General features: G+C 41.7%; 2 long non-coding RNA genes across 2 annotated transcripts in view; one reads left to right on the top strand and one right to left on the bottom strand.

Moving 5' to 3' along the window:
* The window catches only part of LOC143899913 (uncharacterized), a 200,390-nt gene extending 185,679 nt beyond the window's left edge, over window positions 1-14,711 (top strand). The window contains exon 8 of the long non-coding RNA XR_013257632.1: window positions 13,891-14,711. This is a non-coding gene — a long non-coding RNA (uncharacterized LOC143899913). The remainder of the gene's footprint in view (window positions 1-13,890) is intronic.
* Window positions 1,758-12,321, bottom strand: LOC143899914 (uncharacterized). Its single transcript, XR_013257633.1, has 3 exons — window positions 11,346-12,321; window positions 4,034-4,375; window positions 1,758-3,757 (listed from the first exon to the last, which is right to left on the bottom strand). It is a non-coding gene; the product is annotated as an uncharacterized LOC143899914 (long non-coding RNA).
* Window positions 14,712-19,311: the final 4,600 nt, after the last annotated feature.

Below are 19,311 nucleotides of genomic sequence, written 5' to 3'. Positions count from 1 at the left end.
CTCATTTGTCATCTTTGATGAATTGGTGCGTATCCTCTTAATTAAACGTCCACTCCGTAATACCCGTAATACCGGCCAGCTGCGGAGAACCCTCTCGTTACTTTCGTCCGCTTCGAACTATTCTTTATTTTGACGTCCCCGCGGAAAATTCAGATTACACGAAGTTAGCTCGCCGGCCGACAAAGAGGAGGAGGAAGAAGCCGCTCAGCTGCTCGGGAAAGAAAGGAGGACACGCCACCTCCGCGAGCAACGATTCGCGTGACTTCCGACCGGGCGCGGCGCGGCGGCAGAGAGACGCACTTGAGCAGCTTGAGGAAAACTTTTGCATTTTTGCGATCCAATTCTCCTTTTCTTTTTCTTTCTTTTTTCTCCCTTTTCTCCTTCCGTCTCCCTCCCCCTATTGTCTTTTGCAAGATGGTAGTCAGTCATTCGGTCCCGTCTCATTAATTCTTTCCTGTTTTCCGGGAAAGTTGTATCTCGGATGTTTCTTACCCCTCTTTCAGAACTGCACCGCCTACATCTCTCTCGCTCGCTTGCTCTCTCTCTCTTCCTGTCCCCTCCCTGCCCCCCTCATTTTTCATTCGCCACCGCTTGGAGAAAAGTGCACTTTAGCCGTGTCACCTGTAGACAAAGATACAAAGGAATATGCCGTGCATTTGCGAATATCACGTAGCCGGGCCACCGGAATATTTCATATGCCGTGAGTGCAGTCGTTGCTCTTAGGTCCGTATTTATAACCGACGGCGCGCTTAGACCGAAAACACACGCGCGCGCGTTCTATTTTATATACGTGGACCATGCGGACAAACCCACGTCGAATCCGCATCACCGCGGGATATCTCATTCTCCATTTGCAGCGTTTCGGGGCGTTTCTATTCACAATCAGGTGTCGAATACCGCGCGATGGCTCGGAACGATTCCGCGGAACGAGACAGACAGGCGGACAGGTAAACTCTCAAGTTTCGTCGAAACCTATATCTCCGTTAGGCCAATTAGACTGCTAACTCGCTCTCTCAATATCATCACGAAATTGTGCGATAATAATATCGGCAATTTCTCGTGTGTGATGCGCGCGAACGAACAATTCATCCCCCGGATATAAGATCGATCAATAAGTATACGTGATTCGAGATTATACGTACTCGAAAAGTAACGAGACATTCAGGAGGCAACGGTACGCAAAACACTCCAGTAAGAAGGTTTTAAGCTCCCACACGTATGTTTACTGAAAATTGAATTTTCTGTTCGATATCTGTGCCCCCCTCCCCTCCTCCGTTCATCTGGTTACGTTCTGCGAAAGCACTCTTTTACGCGTTGTCACCCGAAAAGAGGGACATTTAGCGATTTGCCCTTCGACGTTCCTCTTTCGCTCCGATTTCGTGGGTAATTGTTCAGAAAGCTATGCGACTGGGTTTTAAGTAAATCGGGAGAGGAGGAAGATAAGGTGGAGAGGCCATTCCGTCACGAACTCCGAAAGTAATTTATAGAAAATGGTCATCGCGCTGGAGGGGAAGGCGAAAATAAAGCTTCCCGTTCGATTAAGGTTTCGAGATGAATACTATCGAACTTGCATTTATCTGCCGATTAATTCATATACTTATACGTTTAATAAAATTAATATGGGAACATACACACACATAAATATGAAAAATAACATTTTGCATACGAATATAGAAGATTAGAATTCATTTTTTTATTAATTAACATAGTATTATTAAAATCGCAAAAATATGATTTTTAAAATACAATGTATCGGCTATTAAATAAAAATTTAATAAGTGACGTCAATTGCTTATCTTCGAATATAATAATAAGATAATAATCTTACATTCTTTCTAAAAGACGATGATAACAGACGAAGTCCAAGTACATTTGCGTTTGTCTTTCTCCCTCTCTCTCTCTTTCTCTCTTTCATCTGTATTAATATATTTCTAACGTTGGTCGCAAAGAAATCACTCATAGGAACTGGAACACGGGTTATTTAGGCGCGAGATAAATTTCATCGAAGTTTATTACGGACTGGATGATGGGTCACTTTATCGAATTCTCGACGAATGATGGATCATCGGTCACGTCGCCAAATTCATCTCGAGCGTATTGCAGGATAGGCATTGAATTATCGATACACTTTGAGACACGCTCGGCTGCATTTTGCAATACATTCTCGATACAATGCCCGCGTATGATCGATGTTCCGGTATGTATGCTGCGAGATTGCATTGTTGATAAACTGGGATAATATGCAATGTTTGTCCTTCCGCGAACGCGCGTTATTACTTCATTCCTCGTAATATGCCGCACGAAATTTCTCCGAAATCTCATTTTATTAAACGTAGCGAGGTCCTATATATGCCGAAGATTCTCGAATATTCCGTATTAAGTTAACATTGTTTTCATTTTTAGTACATACTTATAAAGTATGTACTTTTACATCAGAAAAGCGGACTAGCGAAGTACCGAGCCAACGAGCTAGGTATTCCGAATCGTTGAATACTTCCGAAATGTCAAAAATTTGTTGTTACCTAAATTCATTGTTGCAGCATGTCACTGACAACTCCTCTCAAGTGTACTCCGATCGATATATCGGCTTTCGTGTCGGGGCATCTAAATATTTTCTCACGGGGACTACACTTCATATCGAGACACGTACGAACTTTCGATGAAACTGGTTCACACGACAAAACTCCAAACGCGAGCACTTTCGCTATCCTTTTGTACTTTCGATTTTGAAGCTTAAGTACGTCGCTTTAAATCGTATGCATTGTCGTAAAGTTGATCCAGTACAGAGTGCAGTTCATTCAGTACAGATATATACAATAAAAAGGGCATATATTATTGCTGCATGCATATGGATGCGAATAGCTGAGTGTTATTCGCTCTGATGTAATTAATTATCGATGTACTCGACATTACGTTAAAGAGTTTTTATAAAAGACTTTACTATAAAAGAATATTACGCGTATTTAGTGTTTTATTTTTAACGTAAGATTTCAATTTTTATTTGAGTGGATTTATATTCAAGTAATCTTCAATTTCGGTAAAATAATTTACCTCACACGAGAGATCGGCGAAGTAGACGGATATATCGCTTTCGCTGAAATTTCGATGTACCTATTCTCTTAAAAGCATGAAATCAATGAATAATCTCCATTGTTTACAAAAGCGATAGTTCACACTTTACGAGAGAATTAAAGAGTTTGTTGGATTTTACATTTTACGCACTACTAGAAAAAATTCTGCTACGTACTTTCTGATTAATTAAATTGGATAATCTTGACCGTGTTGATTCATTAAATTAAACATTATTTTTTTATTTGGATATTTATAAAACATGTTGCAATTAACCACCTCATGAATTCTTCCCTTCTCCAATCTATTCCGAAGATGTCTTTTTCCCCCATGACATTTTTCATTCTTCTCTTATTTTTCTTCACATCCTTCCTTATCTTCTTCTTCTTCTTCTTCTTCTTCTTTCACTTCGCCAACGGGACAAAGTCAATGTCAATGGCTTCTTCACCCTCCGGTTTTTCTTCCCTGCCTTTCAGATCCCCTTTCGCCGGGCCCATTCCGTCATAGTCGTCTCTTCACCTCTCCGCGAGATTCCGGGATTATGACGAAAATCTGACGAGCGCAAAGGTGGTTTCCGTCAGACGCATTTCGCATTTTTCAGGAACGCGTTTTTCCGCCTCGCCAACCCGTAACTCTCGCGGCCGGATGGCTTCAAAAATCGCTTTTCCATCATCGCTGTTACGAGTGACTTCGTAGAGCCGAAAAAATTTACACATATATATATATTAAATAAAAAAAACTTGTTTAATACTACTTTAGATAAAGTATCGAAACTTATAATTCGAAAACGTCGGATTTTGCTCGAATCGGATACAATATGAATCAATACAAATGCTATTATAAATACCTCGGATTTGTAATATCTATTCTAGCTTTTGTTTTATATTTTTAATTTGATTATTCTTTGCCTATTTTAGCGAAGGCCAAGGAGTGTTCTTTACGTTAAAATCTCGAAATTACGCACCGGTTTTCTAAGCCATTGTTTCGGGAGGGATTAACATTATTCGGACTTTCTGACTGATTAAAGCTCTATAGCGCACTGCTCTTCCCAGGTGGAAATCGCTTGTAAATGACGGACGTTTTCTCCGGGACGAAAGGGAATCAATATCAATTGCACAATTGTTCGAAACGACGGGCGGGCGAGCCGGGCAATAGGAAGGCGGAACGGTTCAAACTTCATGTCCCAATGCGCCGATAGTCCGGTCCATGGCTTTTCCACTTTCGACCGGGTACGATCGAGAATTCTTCCGAGACTTCAATTCTCCGTTGCGAGTGGCTGGCCCTCTATGTTGCACCGACGCTGCTCCTGCAATTGAAAAAGTTTGTTCAGCGAATTAACAATAGCCGACGTACGACGGTAAGTAAATGCCGAGTGTATCTCGCAACGAACAAAGCTTCAACGAGGCGATATTCTCGGTCCTGAGAGACGTGTCTTTCTTTCTCTTTTCATATTCCCCTCCCCTCCCCTTTTCTTCCCCAGCCCCGTTCTTCTCTACTTGCACGAGTAGCAGCAACTTTCAATGATTCCGCGACACATTATGAAAGGAACGTGCCGCACATTCGCAGAGAGATAAAAGTTCTTCACTGCGCTTCTCCACGATATCGCGCATCCCCGGTCTGACTTCTTCCTTCGCTTATTGTTCGGAAGAATTCTCTCTGTCGGTCGCATGGTCTAATTACCTTCGCCTTTACGTCCGTAATTTTGCGCGATCTCATTATCGCGACTAGCATATTATCGGTGTATATAGCGTCGTTATTTCGCACACGTCTCGTGCCGCGCGCCGCCAGGGATTGGCTATAAATTTCATACAAATGTATAAAAATACGATTAAAATATTTCGCGCATCGAGGACATATCACGTTAAACCGAGCTGGACGCTGAAAAACGATCTTCACGTTGTAAATTTCGGGAAACGCGCGCCGCGAAATAATATACATTTCACAAGTGTAGTGTAATCTTAATAACGCGATACCGCCTTTTTTATTACAACGCAAATAACAACGTCCGGCATAAAAACTTGTAATACGCGGAGTATACGTAAATAAAGAGTACACACAGCACGTCCAGCGTGGATCACGCAAAACGTGCGCATCGAAGTGTATTTTACTCTCGACGTTGCTTTATTTTTTCTACGTCCCGCGTTTGCATTTTATCGATTCGTGTGTTGAACGCCATTGCGCAGCTTTTTAGTGTATAAAGGGATCACGCAGAAAAATATACCATATTTCTATCCTCTCTCTTGGTTTAAGAAATGAGCAACATTCGCATTTGCTCAATGCTTGTTTCGATCTGATGTAGAAAATTAGTATTCTAGCGTTTCTAATTACGAATTTTATTTTATAACAAATGACGAATAATTAAGTAGTTACGGTAGAATTTGCATGAAACTTTATTTTATTTTATCTCATCAACTAATGGCAATTATTTCACAAAAATCGGAAGGATTATAGAATAATAACAAAGAAAGGTGTTCTCTGCATTTCGAATGAAATATTTATATATCAATTGGATGGAAAAAAGTAAAATTTGTATTATTAAGAAAGATCAACAGAATCTGTAGTTAAAAAATATATATATTTTATTTACAGTACACAGTAGGAAAATAAACCGCCTAGTGCGCAAAATAATGGAAACAAACGAGAAATTTTCTAGATTGAGAGCTCCGGGCTGGAGATATTTCAAACTTCGGCAAACAAATCGAACAAAATGCATCTGCAGCTCGCGTAGCGCGCAACGCCAGCACGCGCGGCACCCGTTATTCCCCCGCGACTTAAAATACACGCCGCTTGTATATCATCTTAACCGGACGCGAGAGCGAGCGGAGATTATGCGCGGATAAATACATTAATGAATTGCGCGATTTCGGTTCATCTTCGTGCGGGCCGTCGCGCCGGGGTGAGTTACGCCGCGTATCGTTTTCTAACGATAGGGGGACGCTATAAATCATGGGACGCACGACGCACTTTGGGGACGATCGACAAGAATCGAGGCACAACGGGATAGGGAAAGCTCGGTGTAAGAAACGTGAAATGTATGATATTTATACTGAAGCGATATACGTAATATACATATAAATAAACAACATGCATATAATTGCATGTTTACAATTTTTTAATTTGGTTATTATATATTTTATTTTATTTACGTAACGCGTTGTAACGTTTTTTTGAATATTTAAATGTAGGTATTATTATTAATTTTTTTTTTTTTCAAAATTGTATTAAAACTGTAAGTCTATTTCAAATAGAAATCAGAAATTCTAAATTTTGCAAGTTCCAAATTTTCACGAAATACCGAAAAGCATGTAAATTGGCTTTTAAACAACGTACGCATAACGTCGAATTAAATATTTACCATCGCGTTTGTCACGCACAAATCCAATTGTCTAGCGTGTATAGAGGATTATTTTATATTTCATCGTTGCCTGCTCCTCGGGACGCAGATAATTTCAGGGGGGATCGTGGACAACCGACGCGACGATCTTGTCGAGTATCGAGAGAAAGAGAGAGAGAGAGAGAGAGAGAGAGAGAGAGAGAGAGAGAGAGAGAGAGAGAGAGAGAGAGAGAGAGAGAGAGAGAGAGAGAAGTAGATCCCACGTCCCTTCAAATCGCGAGGATATCGTCCTTAAGTGCAGGTCGATTCTTCCCCCGGCAGCAACGAGGAGCTCGGTGCGACGACGACGAGCGATGCCCCGCATTTTCCGGGATATACTTCCCGCGTGGCGCATGCATAGACGATCGGGCCGACGATCTCGTCTTTTCTCACACGGAGATTGAATTCGTCGGAGTAAACTCCATTCTACGTCCTCTCGACGCTCGCGCGCGCGCCCGATCTCTTTCCACCGCGGGAGGACTCCGCGAGTGGGGTCTCTTCGCTCTTTCTTTCTGAAACTCTTCGTTTGTGTATTGCCTGATACTTTGTATTCACCGTATAGACTGTGATCCTCGACAGCCCGCATCAATCCAACTACACCGACCGTGGCGAGCGGTGCATTACTCACGTTGCGGGCGCGACTCTGTGAACGTTGTTTACGTCACCGGTGAAGCGACGGGCTTGCATTTATCCCGATTTTATACGGCTCTTCCGTGTATATTATTTATTTTTTATTTCCTCACTATATATAAAATAGAATAAAAAATATCCTTCAGTAACTGCTTTAAAACGGTAGTTTTTGATAATAATTTAATAACGATTTTTTGTATAAGTAATTTTACGTGCATTCTTGTCAGTTTTCCGTATTTACCTCGATTTATAAACATTTTGTGCTTTAACTCGGAATTAACTATAACTAATTAACTAAAAGAATAATATATCGTCTTTTCAACGTGATGCGGATTGATTCATTCAACGATCAGAGAAATGCGTGTCAAACCGCAACACTGACTGTCCTTCTCTTGTAATCCCGAAACTATTTGAGGAACACGCAATTGGGAACATCCGGTAGAAAAAAATCGATATCCTCCGCATCTACTGACGTATCTGTGCTCTCTTCCATGGCCAATGAGATCGAGATTTTAGTGTATCGACGTGCTCGGACTTACTTCCGGAGCTGTATGTAGCTGCTACGCGGTATCTTCGGGAAATAGAGATATGTAGATTAGATGAATAGCAATTTTGCGTGTTCGTGACCTCGACCGTCGAATGGAGGATGCGATGCGTAATCAAGAGATCCTCGATATATAAATAAGATGAATAACCGTCACGATTCTTCTTGAACGTAAAATCGCGTAGTAATTTTCTTCGGTTATACATAATTCTCTTGGTTTTTCGTGTGAATCGTTAAGTGTACGGTCTGCCTCAAAATGTTGGTTCGTTTAGAGATAAAGATTACTAGAAAGTCGGATTATATATAAACGTCGCGTTATATATAGCCAAGACAACATTGATTTCGAACTTCCGGACGTATGTAAAACTCTATCGTGTGAAACATTTTCCTTCGGACGTTCCGTACATTTCTGACGAATATTTCAACCGTTACCGGCCGCGAATCCTCGCGGTATTTAAACGCGGGATTTGTAGGAACCGCGCAAATCGGCTTGGCGCGGCTAATCTCTCTCTCCTCGCCGCGAGTCGAGTTACCTTGCAAAAATAGCGGAACGGGGTTCGAGCTCGTCCGTCGAACACGCGCGTTAGGCAGAGGCGGGAATAAAAAGGATTAAGTAGTGGGGAAGTGGGAAAAGCTTGGACGCGTGAAACAAAGTTCGCGATTCGTGCGAGGAAACGAGCGAGAGCCGCGCCGAAATAAAAACGAAGCGAAATCGTCTTCGATCGCGGATACTCGCCGTCTTGCCGTCTCTCGTGCTCGATTCCAATTTGTCGAAAAATATAAAAAAAAACCGCGTGGCAAAAAGCTTCGGCGCGATCGCAGGCGGACGATGCAGGCAGTGCCGGTGGCGCGACATTACGAGAGAGACGTCGAAGTGGTGCTATACGAAGGTGCAGCGGCATTAAAAATTCCCCCTTATTGCAGTGCCGAAGAAGGGAGAGATTTTTCTTATATGCGATCCCTTTCCCGACGGCACCCTTCCCCCAAGAATGACTTAAGTACCCTCGTTGCGTTGAGTTTCTTTCACTTGTATTTTCAAATATCTGCTCCCTTGCCCGATCATGACTCTCCCGGCGCGTTTCTCTCCATTATTTTTATCCGAGTGGGAAGAGGGCCCGCTCTCTCTTTGCGAATAACCAGTGGGAAACGACGACGTTGTCTCGTAAACGACAAAGCCCCCGCACCGTTTACAAGCTTACGTGGGGCATCAGGACTGTAAATACGCGGATAACTTTAGCGCCGACAAACGGCCATGGTCGAAATGTTCCCGTGGGAACATCATCGCGTTTCGTGCTCGACTTGTTATTTTCAACCGTGGTTCATATATTCGTCGATTAAATATACAAGCCGCAATTGTCGCGTCGCAATTTATCTTTTCGCCGTAACTTTATATTTTATTCTACAATTTCGATACTGGCGTAGTGTTGTAACTTACGCCAATATCATGTATCTTCCTTGTTCCGTTTCTCTTTTCCCACCCCCTCCCCCCCGATATTTCGAGGGACTGGATACTTAAAAGATAGGAAGTACTAAGCGTTTCGTTTGATGTTATCACCCTAATTTAAATAATTCGACACGAGAGAACAACGAGAGAAAGAAACATAAAAAGTTCGAGTCGGAGGTCAAGATTTTCTTCAAGGGATTCTTTTCTCGCGGAGGATGGTCTCTTCGCCGGACGCGAAACTGTTCTTAGAATTTTTATAGGATACCGGTATTATGTAAGAGACGAATATTATCATCTTCGCACCTGCGACCGTCGGCACGCCGACGATGCGATGGGGTGCTATTACGCGCATAAAAAAAAGAGGTTTACTCCCTGAAACTGCCTTCCCCGATGAGAACACACTCTGCGCCGACGCGCCAACGCGAAAATATTAAAGCAAAGCGCTTTAGCCACCGATGATTTTAATAAAATTCATCCCGCTTCAACGTATCGCGACATTTGCAGTCTCTTGTAAATAACAGCGCGATAAAACATTCGTGAGATTATGTCGCGAGTATTCGCCCATTTCGCACATGTATGAATAAATGCAGTAGCGCGAGATGCGAGAACGAAATATGTGAAACACGAGAGACAATTAAAAGATAGATAACAATAAGAGAGATATAATTAAGGGGATCCTAGATTATATGAGATTAATGAGATTACCGCGTATTTATAAATTAGTTTTATAAGGACTATTAATATTTCTGTCCGTATTTATTGCATTTAATTCAAGAGATCGTTATCTTTTTTAAAATAATTTTTTTAAAAATAAGCGTAAATAATAAATATGCAAAAATATATTAGGCAATTATTCTGGTTGCACTTGTTTCAATTTTGGTGTTTCAAAACGAATTATGTTCCTATTGTGTTACTTTTGAAATGTACTTATTTCTTAAATTTACTTTACCGACGAATTTAAATCTTTAGAAAACTTATAAATTTGTCTTTGGATTTATTATTTTTCTCAGTATCGCCTAATAAATTTAAGTACCGTAGGGAGAAGCAGTATCTTCGCCGGTAGCTCGACAGTCGACTTAAAAAAATCGGTTGGAAACTCACCAGCTACTACTCTCCGACGTTTTCGTCAACTCATCTCCATCAAATCGTGATTTGCTTAGGGCAAGAGTCTTCCTAATAAGATAAACCCGAGTGGAAAAACTGGCGGATGAAGGGGCGTGTGCACGCTCCCTTCGAAGCTTATAGTCACGAGACTTTCACCGAATCAGGAAAATTATAATTCTCGTAAGTGCTGCAGCTCCGTCGCGACCCGGGAAGAGTCGGCCTTTCTTGGTGTGTGGAAGAACGTCTTCCGAGTACGCTCCGTACGTTTCCCATCCAAATAATTTTCCGGATATCCCCGCCCCGGTACCCGCTCGTCCGATCGGATAAAGTGGCATGACAAATTGAAACATATTGCAAGACCGAAGAAACATTATTGCGCTCGTGAGATTCGGTTCCGTCGAAAGTGGACGAGAATTTCATCGCGATCTTTTTCACAGTAGAAAAGTATTCCGCGCCTTTTACAAGATAAAGAGTCGCGAACGATTTTGTAAAAATATAATAGACGCGAAATGCCGTTCCATTAATATGGAACAGAAAAAAGAGATTCCGTTATATTATTTCTTTTCATGATGTTCCCTGTGTTACTCTATGCAATTGTATAGTGTTGCTATCACTATAGAAAAGTGAGAAACAATCAACACAATAACCTACAAGTGAAGTGTAACGTGACATTCACCAGTGGTGAATCATGCATTGTGGTTAATATAAACGCGACTAAATTTCAGATTTCATCGAGCTAATAATATTCGGCATAGAATATCCAGGACTTTTATTATGTATGACAAGTGAAGCGGTCTGTACTGTGCAGCAAATGTTTCTCTATTCCTGTTAAATGTGATTTTTACTGATAAAAAATTTATGCTACGCTTCAAAAACTGAATACAATACGGTTTTGATTGAACTAACTGTCGAACAAAAATGCAATCGGAGTCAATTGTATAACATGAGTTACCATCTCTTCCTTTTTTTTTCTCTCTCTTTCTCTCTCTTTCTCTCTCTCTCTTCTTGCAAAAAGAAAGAAGAGAATTTTTATATTACATGTCGTTTTGTTGTTTACAGAGCATTCACGTCCGCGATACACAGTGATAATTTATCTATGTAACGGCGATGTAAATTTCTGTGATTAAATCTGTACAATTTTTCATGGCGCTACTATAACGTGTAAATCGAAACGTGCTTACCGTAACACTGTCACTTCTTTTGCAGTTCTCTTTTTATCTCTTCGGATTGCACACTTTTAAGCGATTCGCGAAAATGAAGAGGAGTACATCGGCTTACACTCCTCCCTCGAGTAATCGTTTTATCTTCAACGATGCGTTAGACGCACGTAGCATTCGCAATCGACTCGTTTAAGCTAAACGAATTTTAATGCAGACGCTTTGGAGGATCAGCTTTTAAATTTAAATTGCATAATGTCCGCAGAAGCACACCGAAGAGAAGCGACGGTTGCATAATGGAATATATCGAGACGGTTCTCCGAGATTTTCTCTTCTCTTAATAATCAATCCATAATACGATAAGTCACAGATTAGAAAAAAAAATGTGTTACACATTTTTCTATAATTATCTTAATTATTTTGAAAAGGACGATGTTTTTAAAATTAATCATACATCATATAGGCTAGTTAATATTATTTTGTCGTTAATCAGAATATAAAATGCTTTCTAAAAAATCAGATTAACTACGCGCTGACGCGGTCGACAAATTATAGCGGTTGCACTTTAGTTTTCCCCCCTCTCGCAGAGCAGAGAGTGACAAAGTGACAGAAAGAATAATGAACAATTGAACGACTAACCGTTGGAGCAAAAGTAATGTGTACGTATTTTAGAATTCATTGTCTCGCGAACGCAGCCGCTTCGAAAGGGACGAGAGTTGAAAACGGTTTATTATCTCTTGAGTGCGGGAACCGTTAACAGAGAGAGAGAGAGAGAGAGAGAGAGAGAGAGAGAGAGAGAGAGAGAGAGAGAGAGAGAGAGAGAGAGAGAGAGAGACTATAAAGAGCCAAAAGTTGGCGATGTGTTTTTTTAAAGGTATTGCAGGACACGAGGGATTAGAGCATGTGGGTATGAAAAAAGCAAGTCGTGAAAAAATTATTATGTTAAAAAAAGGTCAAATTGATCGTGAGAAAATAATTAATATCTTGTAATTCTTAAGATATATCACATTGATTATATCAAATAGAAATCTTCAAAGAAAAGTACATTGGCGGGAAATTTCTTCTGTGTTCGATCTTATAGAAAATTCACGTCATTGTCATTGAACAGAGGAAGAGGATATTGAGATCACAAGGAATCGCACGTAAAGTAAGAATCCTGGTGCGCCAAATATTTTCAGAGTCGACGGAAAGTTTTTTTCGGATGTCTCTCCGTGAAAACCGTGTCCTCAGCCTGTTTTCTCGGGATCTCCTTCGATCCTTTCGACATCTCCGTCATTATTTATCGTGTCTCGTTCCATCTTCGTCCGTCTGTTTCTCAATCACGATTGGCAGTTGGCCCGATTAAACATTAACCGAGAAGACCGAGTCATCCGAAAGAACTACCGGGATCGAGATGTGTGCGCTGGTCGACGCAGCTATCCATCGCAGCGCGGTGGTAGCAGATAAGGTCGAAGGTTTCATTGTAATTGAAAGAGAAAGTTTGCGTAGGTTACACATCGGGAAGATAGGTCGCTCTATCGATCACGCTGTCATGCACGCCACTTCGCGTTCGTCGAATCTGAACTGACGTCATAAGCTCGTATTTCGCGCGTGGGATAAAACTGTCGTTGACAGTCTAAATTGACATCAGCGGAAAGCCCGGGCGACAGAGAGGGGGCGGGGAATTAACTGAAACGAAACGCATGCCAATCTGAGCCCGATCAAGTTTTCTTTGAGTAAATAAGCGTATTTACTCGGCGGTTATATAACGTGTGTACAGTTACGTGCGTGTCACAAAAATAATTATTTTACATGATATGCGAACCTTGTGTCTTTATCACGCTATATAATCGAAATTTTTAATAATACTCTTGATGGAAAGAAGTTCCTGACGAGATCATGATGCTTTTAACACGTGATGATTATAAAATGAGAGAATGTACCTTAAGTGCATATTATTAATTGTCCATACATGTACATTAATTTAATGAGAATGCCATCGCACGATGAAAGCTTGGGAAGTGCTATAGTAATGACATTTAATCAATATACCTTGTACATTAATCTTGCACATCTATGTTTTAAAGAAGTAGCTCGATGAACATCATTTTCATTTCACATCACGTTTATTTCTACCTGTATATTCACGATAAGACATAAGTTTCGTTTAATCATTAATAAGATACAAACTAGAATTAATAGCTTTAATCTAAATCATAATCAATAACATAATTATATAGGCATAAAAGATCCAGCTCGACCGTATATTGGCACATTTTCCATTTATTTAACTCTTACGATAATATGATTAATATGACTATAAATTATAATAAATATTAAATCAATATTTTTTAATACAATATAAATTAAAATATATTATTTTAATGCTAGATGAGTCTGCAGCTTACATTTATTGTATCACGATAATGTCAATTAGAACTGTTACATATACATATAAGAAACGTATAATTTAATATGTAGTTTCTATTGATTGTGAAATAAATTAATAATTAATGAATATAAATAATTTCTTTTAACCTGACAAAAGCAATTTTCAAGTAATACTTATATTCTTCCATGCACGAAATAGGGAAAGGTACCATTAACGTCGACGATTCGCGCATACAAATTCATTGAGATGATCCCCCTTTGGATAATCCTGTCGCAGAGGACAAAAGGATATCGATGACGTCTAACGACATGGACTCTCGGTGAAAAGAGGAAGAAGAGGAGAAGAGCGGGGAGATTTAGACAGGAAAATATGCACCCGGTTTCCCCGCGAGCACACACGCACGGCAAGCCCACGCACATCGATGCAACGAGAAGGTAGAGGTTCCTGCCGCCTCCTGAAATCCGAGGTACCGTGTATAATCTACTTATGACGAGCGCAACGTATCGGGTCCAATGCAAATCCGTTTAATCGCAACTCTCGCGGAATAATTCGGTTATCCTAGATCTCTCACTCGCAATATTGTGCGTATACGTACGAACCGATCGGCAACCACAACTGGAGAGCAACGGGCCGACCAGTCCGCCACGTTTTCCTCTTCACGACTGAGTTCTCGTTTTCGCAAAGCGAAGCCGTGCGCTTCGCAGCTTCCGCTCCAGTTGCAGTTGCACTCGCAATTGCACCTCCTCCTTCTGCGCGCGCTCTATTGTTTATTAAATACGCGTCCGCGCGCGCGATCCGGTTTTAGATCCGGCCAGCGACGAATGTAATCGCGACGGAGTTCCGTGCCGCCTTTTACCTCAAGTCCGACCTCCAAACTACCGTGAAATTAATCCCGTCATTTTCCACGGCCACAATTTGCGAAACGCCAGAAGCTATGGATACGTTGAACAGATACATCATAGTGAAAAATAGTATAACATGTATTAATCCCTCACCGTAAACTAACTATAGGTTTATATATTAAATTCTACTGTTTCTTGCTATATTTCGAAGAATAATAACATTTTTTATTAAAAATTAATTCTTTGTATTAAGAAAAAACAAATATATATATATATATATATATATATATATATATATATATATATTGTATGATGTCTATCTTGAGTGTAAATCTCGTAGCATTTTCTATATATGCCATAAATTCTAAACGCCTCGGGATATGGTAAAAATTATTTTAAATAATGCTAGTGAAGTATATATTCGTATATTAGCGCGATTAAATTTTGATTTTTCAAGCCTAGAAGCATGTGTGTTATTTTATGTGTGTGGAAATGGTATAATTTATATCTAAAGTTCCAAAAGTACTTTCTTTCTTTTTCCGTCTTTTTTCTATTACCTTTCTCAAAATCTGCGCCATTGATGCAGAAGTTTGAACTTCAACAAAGTTTCTTAAAGTTCTGTTTTCGGGGTATGTACCCTCGCGGTTCGCTTCAAAAGGTCAGAACGACGTGGCGTCATCGCGTGACGCGAATACTCCTCGAAGATTCCTGGCGCGAGAGTTTTCCCGCGGCAATTATTTCTCGTTTAAGCGCGACGGCCGTATATCGCCAACAGTCGGCGAAGTCACGTATCGCGCTCGGGCAATATCGCCGGGGATCCTTATTCTTTCTTATTACTTAATATCCTCGGGTAACGAGGACAAATGCGGTGCCCCTGCGCTCCGCTAATTAGCCCCGGTACATTCCGTCCATGTTTCTTCCTCCTTCACCATCATCAATTTGTGCCCCGCTGGCGTGGCGCCGCGGGACGAATGTGTTCGATCGAGGAGAGAGGCGAGGGCGAATGCCGGGGTTTCCTCGTCGCTCTCCTCGTTAGAGATCTTTCTCGCTTATATACGGAGGAATGAAATACGGCGGAACCGTCAGTTGATATACGCCGGTCGAAAACTGGTCGGATTGCCGAGAACCCTAATAGAGAATGAGAAACTAAGTACAAGCGGAGAATGAAGATTATTACGGGTTCCGAGTAGAGAGAGGAAAAAAGTGCTCGAGATATATAAGCGTTGCTGAATAAAAGTCATAATAAATTTTTGTCTTTGTTGCAGAACGCACAAGTGATACAGTTTTTGATAAATTAATTTGGAGTAGTGGAATTAAATAAAAGCGTTCTCGCGTACATGTAGCTCACCGAGCCTCCTCGCCTCGTCGAGCGGAAAACGCGCAATTTGCACTCTTTGATGGCCCAGTTTCCGGCAAGAGGGGGTGTCCGGGACCTCGCGACAGAATTGAACTTTATTAGCCGTGTCGATCGTCAACGCGGCACGCGCGTTACGCCGTGCGTTGAACGAATTAAAACGCAATTCCGCCTCGCCGCGGGGCGCTAATGGCTGCTGTGCGTGTGCCGTGTCAAACATCTGGCCGAATCAATTCTACGGTTTACGATCTAATTTATATTTCGGCGAAACGCCGCGACGCAACGCGATTAAATCAAAGGCTGGCAAGATTCACTGAAACGCATCGCGCGCGCCAATCGAACGAAAACAGTCGTGGATTGGAAACAAATATTACAACTGTAGTAGTTTGTCAGCCAAATTGAGAATATATTGCAGATAAAAAAGTATGCGGAAATTTTTTTGTGAGTATATTTTTTTTTGCGGGAGAGGCAATTAATTCGACGTGTTGCATATAAATGTTATTTTAGATTCGCTCTCCCGGGGCAAGGATTCTTGATTAATTGTAAGAGGAATTTTTAATGTAATTAAAGCGGGTGCAATTCTGAACGAAAATTTGCCTTCCCGCCGGATTGCTTCGGAAACGAGACGAACGGCTTAAGCTGGCCACACACACTTTCCGTAAAACGTAACAGTAGGATTTCGACCAATCGCGTTGCTCGATTCGAAAACGTACGGCCATACGTTCCCGAATCGAGTAACACGATTGGTCGAAATCCTACTGTTACTGTTACGAAAAAGTGTGTGTCCGGGACCTTAATTCAGGAGTCTCGCGAGGAGCGAGGAACGAGGCAAGTAGAGTGGTCTTGTGCTGGGCAGACGAGGGAATAAAGACGGACGGCAAGGGAAGAAAGGACGCGATAGAGGCAGACAGGCCGGATAGAGGCGTGTGAGCCGAGCGGATCTAGATTTTCAGAATAATTCCGGGAATTGGGGCACAGATGCGTTTGTGGGATAAGATCGATTCGACGAGATCTTAAACCACGGAGAATTTTCTTCACGGAAAATTTCCGTCACTTATTCGTCTTCTTGTTCGACTTCTCAAAGTATGTACATCCGATGGTGTTGTAAAACGTGCGTGGTTAATAGGATGGAACTCTCTTTTAGAACACTCTGTATTATGTTATATTTATGCAGGATAATGCATCTAATGAATAAAAAGTAAATTGTTTTGTATATTATCAGGTATTCTGACTGTGTTGGCATACAACGTTCAAGTATGAAGAGGAATATCTTTCTATAATTTTCAACGGACGTGTCGGATTTTCATTTATATCGACGTTTCAGCTTGTATGAAGTTCACTGAGAGCCACTGGGACGTTTGGGATGCTTCGAAAATTGAATCATAAATTGAAATTCATTTGTTTCGCCGGCGGAAACGGGCGCGTTACTGAATCGGTAATGCGACGGCGCGGACGGGTGAAAAGGATGATAAAAAGAATTGTGGATCGGATTCGTTGAGAATTGAATTGAATTTTTATCCGTTCTTAGCCCGTACTACCCGGTTTTCCGTCGAGGAGGAGTGTCTTACAATAACATGAAGGTTTATTTCCTTGTGCCAATTTAAAATGTTTTGTTGCGCAAGCTATGATGAAACGTGTTTACGTTTCACGTGTTTTCAATGTAACAAGTGCGGAATATTCATTTGAATCAACATAAATTTATTTATTCATCAGAAATACAACATTATTTCTAATAAAGCTTATATAAAAGCTCTTTCTCTTATTACTCTCGAAAATTTTGAGGTAACTTTTTATCATTTCAACACGTTATCGCTATTTTAACGTTCTGCCGACGGCTCGCCAATCGAAGCGCGAATTAGTATATCGTCCGTCCTTTTCGTGCGATGTCGAAATCTCGCAAATCTGCGCGTCGCGTGTGAAACGTCGAGCGTCGATGGGCGACAGAAAATTATGAAGTATTTTTTGATCGGTGAGGGAACGTACATTTCGGGAAAATTGCTCGCGGAAGGACAGCCAGCTGTACGGATAAATGGTTCGACAGTGGACGGCCGATTCAAAATCCCAGAAAACGAGAGACGGGGAGGAGAGAAAGAGGGGGAGAGGGAGAGATAAAGTGAAAACCGGAAATGGGCGCGCCGGCCGTGGCCCGCGTTATTAATTAATTCATTTGAATTTCACGTCGGCCGGACGCTGGAATTAGAGTCCGCATTGGACATTTGCATCGGGACGCTACCGGAGTGAGGGGGAGCGGGGAGGAGAAGTGGCATGGTGGTGTACGTGAACATGGGCTCTTCGGTAATGCTCGGTGTTGAGGAATGCGCGGCACTGTGTTTTGTTGGCGATGCGCGCGCGCAACACAGTGCGAAGCATTATTAATTAGTGTGGCTCTTCTGATAGCCACCGGGCGATCGCATTGTTCCGTGCGAAATCGTCAGCTGAACGTTCGACGCGTTAAAGTCCCGAGGTTGAAGGCTCGGACTGGCGTTCGTACGAGTTTCAAGAAACGTCGTAACATTGCGCTACACACATCCCGCCTCGCGCTAAGCCATGCGAAGATAGCGGGAGGCTGAGTAAAATGCTTTTAGATCACAAACGTATCTAATTACGTATCGCTTTCCGATAACTCGCAGTTTCTCTCTCTCTCTCTCTCTCTCTCTCTCTCTCTCTCTCTCTCTCTCTCTCTCTCTCTCTCTCTCTCTCTCTCTCTCTCTCTCTCTCTCTCTCTGTTTTCCGTCCATTCTCTTTCTCTCTCATCGACGCGCGGCAACCTCTAATCTCGGACCCTATTATTTATTTATCGTGAACGTCCCGATGCAAATGTCCAATGCGAAATAGACGGCCGCGTTTAGCAGTAAATATATAATGAGAACGTTGCACGCGAAGAGCGAGACTGCGCTTTTCGCGGCAAGCAAAGCCCTCGTTCTCCTAGAAAATAAAGCCGCTCTCTAATAGCTATCTAACGGAGCAGATGGAATCGTAGGTAATCGCTGTTTTCTGAAGCTTCCAGGTCAAGAGACTTTAGCGACTTTACCGTCGAAAATGATGAAAATTCCAGGGAAATTGCATTTTTTTTTTTCGGAAAGTCTTTCGTTTTACGGCGCGAGAGCGATCTAATAATACCGCCGCTATATACAGACGTCGAATATCGCTATATGGCGCGTCGTCCGCGAAAGTATCATACGTGATCCGCGCGTGGCGTAATAACCCGTTGTTTTCCCCTTCAATCGTTGATCCCTCTCGGTTATCCCGAACCACGTTTCGCGCCGCGGTGTATCGGCGTAAAACGTACACAAAATTTTTACGATCGTAGACGCGGCATAAGAATTTATTTCAGGTCGAGACGGCAACAACTGTACGTTCACGAAAGATGTGTCGTTGTAAAGTACAGCGATAGCCGTGTCTTACATCGAAATGATAAACAAT

The sequence above is a fragment of the Temnothorax americanus genome, unplaced genomic scaffold (genome assembly GCF_048541705.1).
Source record: "Temnothorax americanus isolate GAGA-0224 unplaced genomic scaffold, ASM4854170v1 Scaffold29, whole genome shotgun sequence".
In the NCBI taxonomy this organism is placed as follows: domain Eukaryota; kingdom Metazoa; phylum Arthropoda; class Insecta; order Hymenoptera; family Formicidae; genus Temnothorax; species Temnothorax americanus.
Note: the sequence above shows the minus strand (reverse complement) of the source record. Positions and strands in the feature narration are given on the sequence as shown.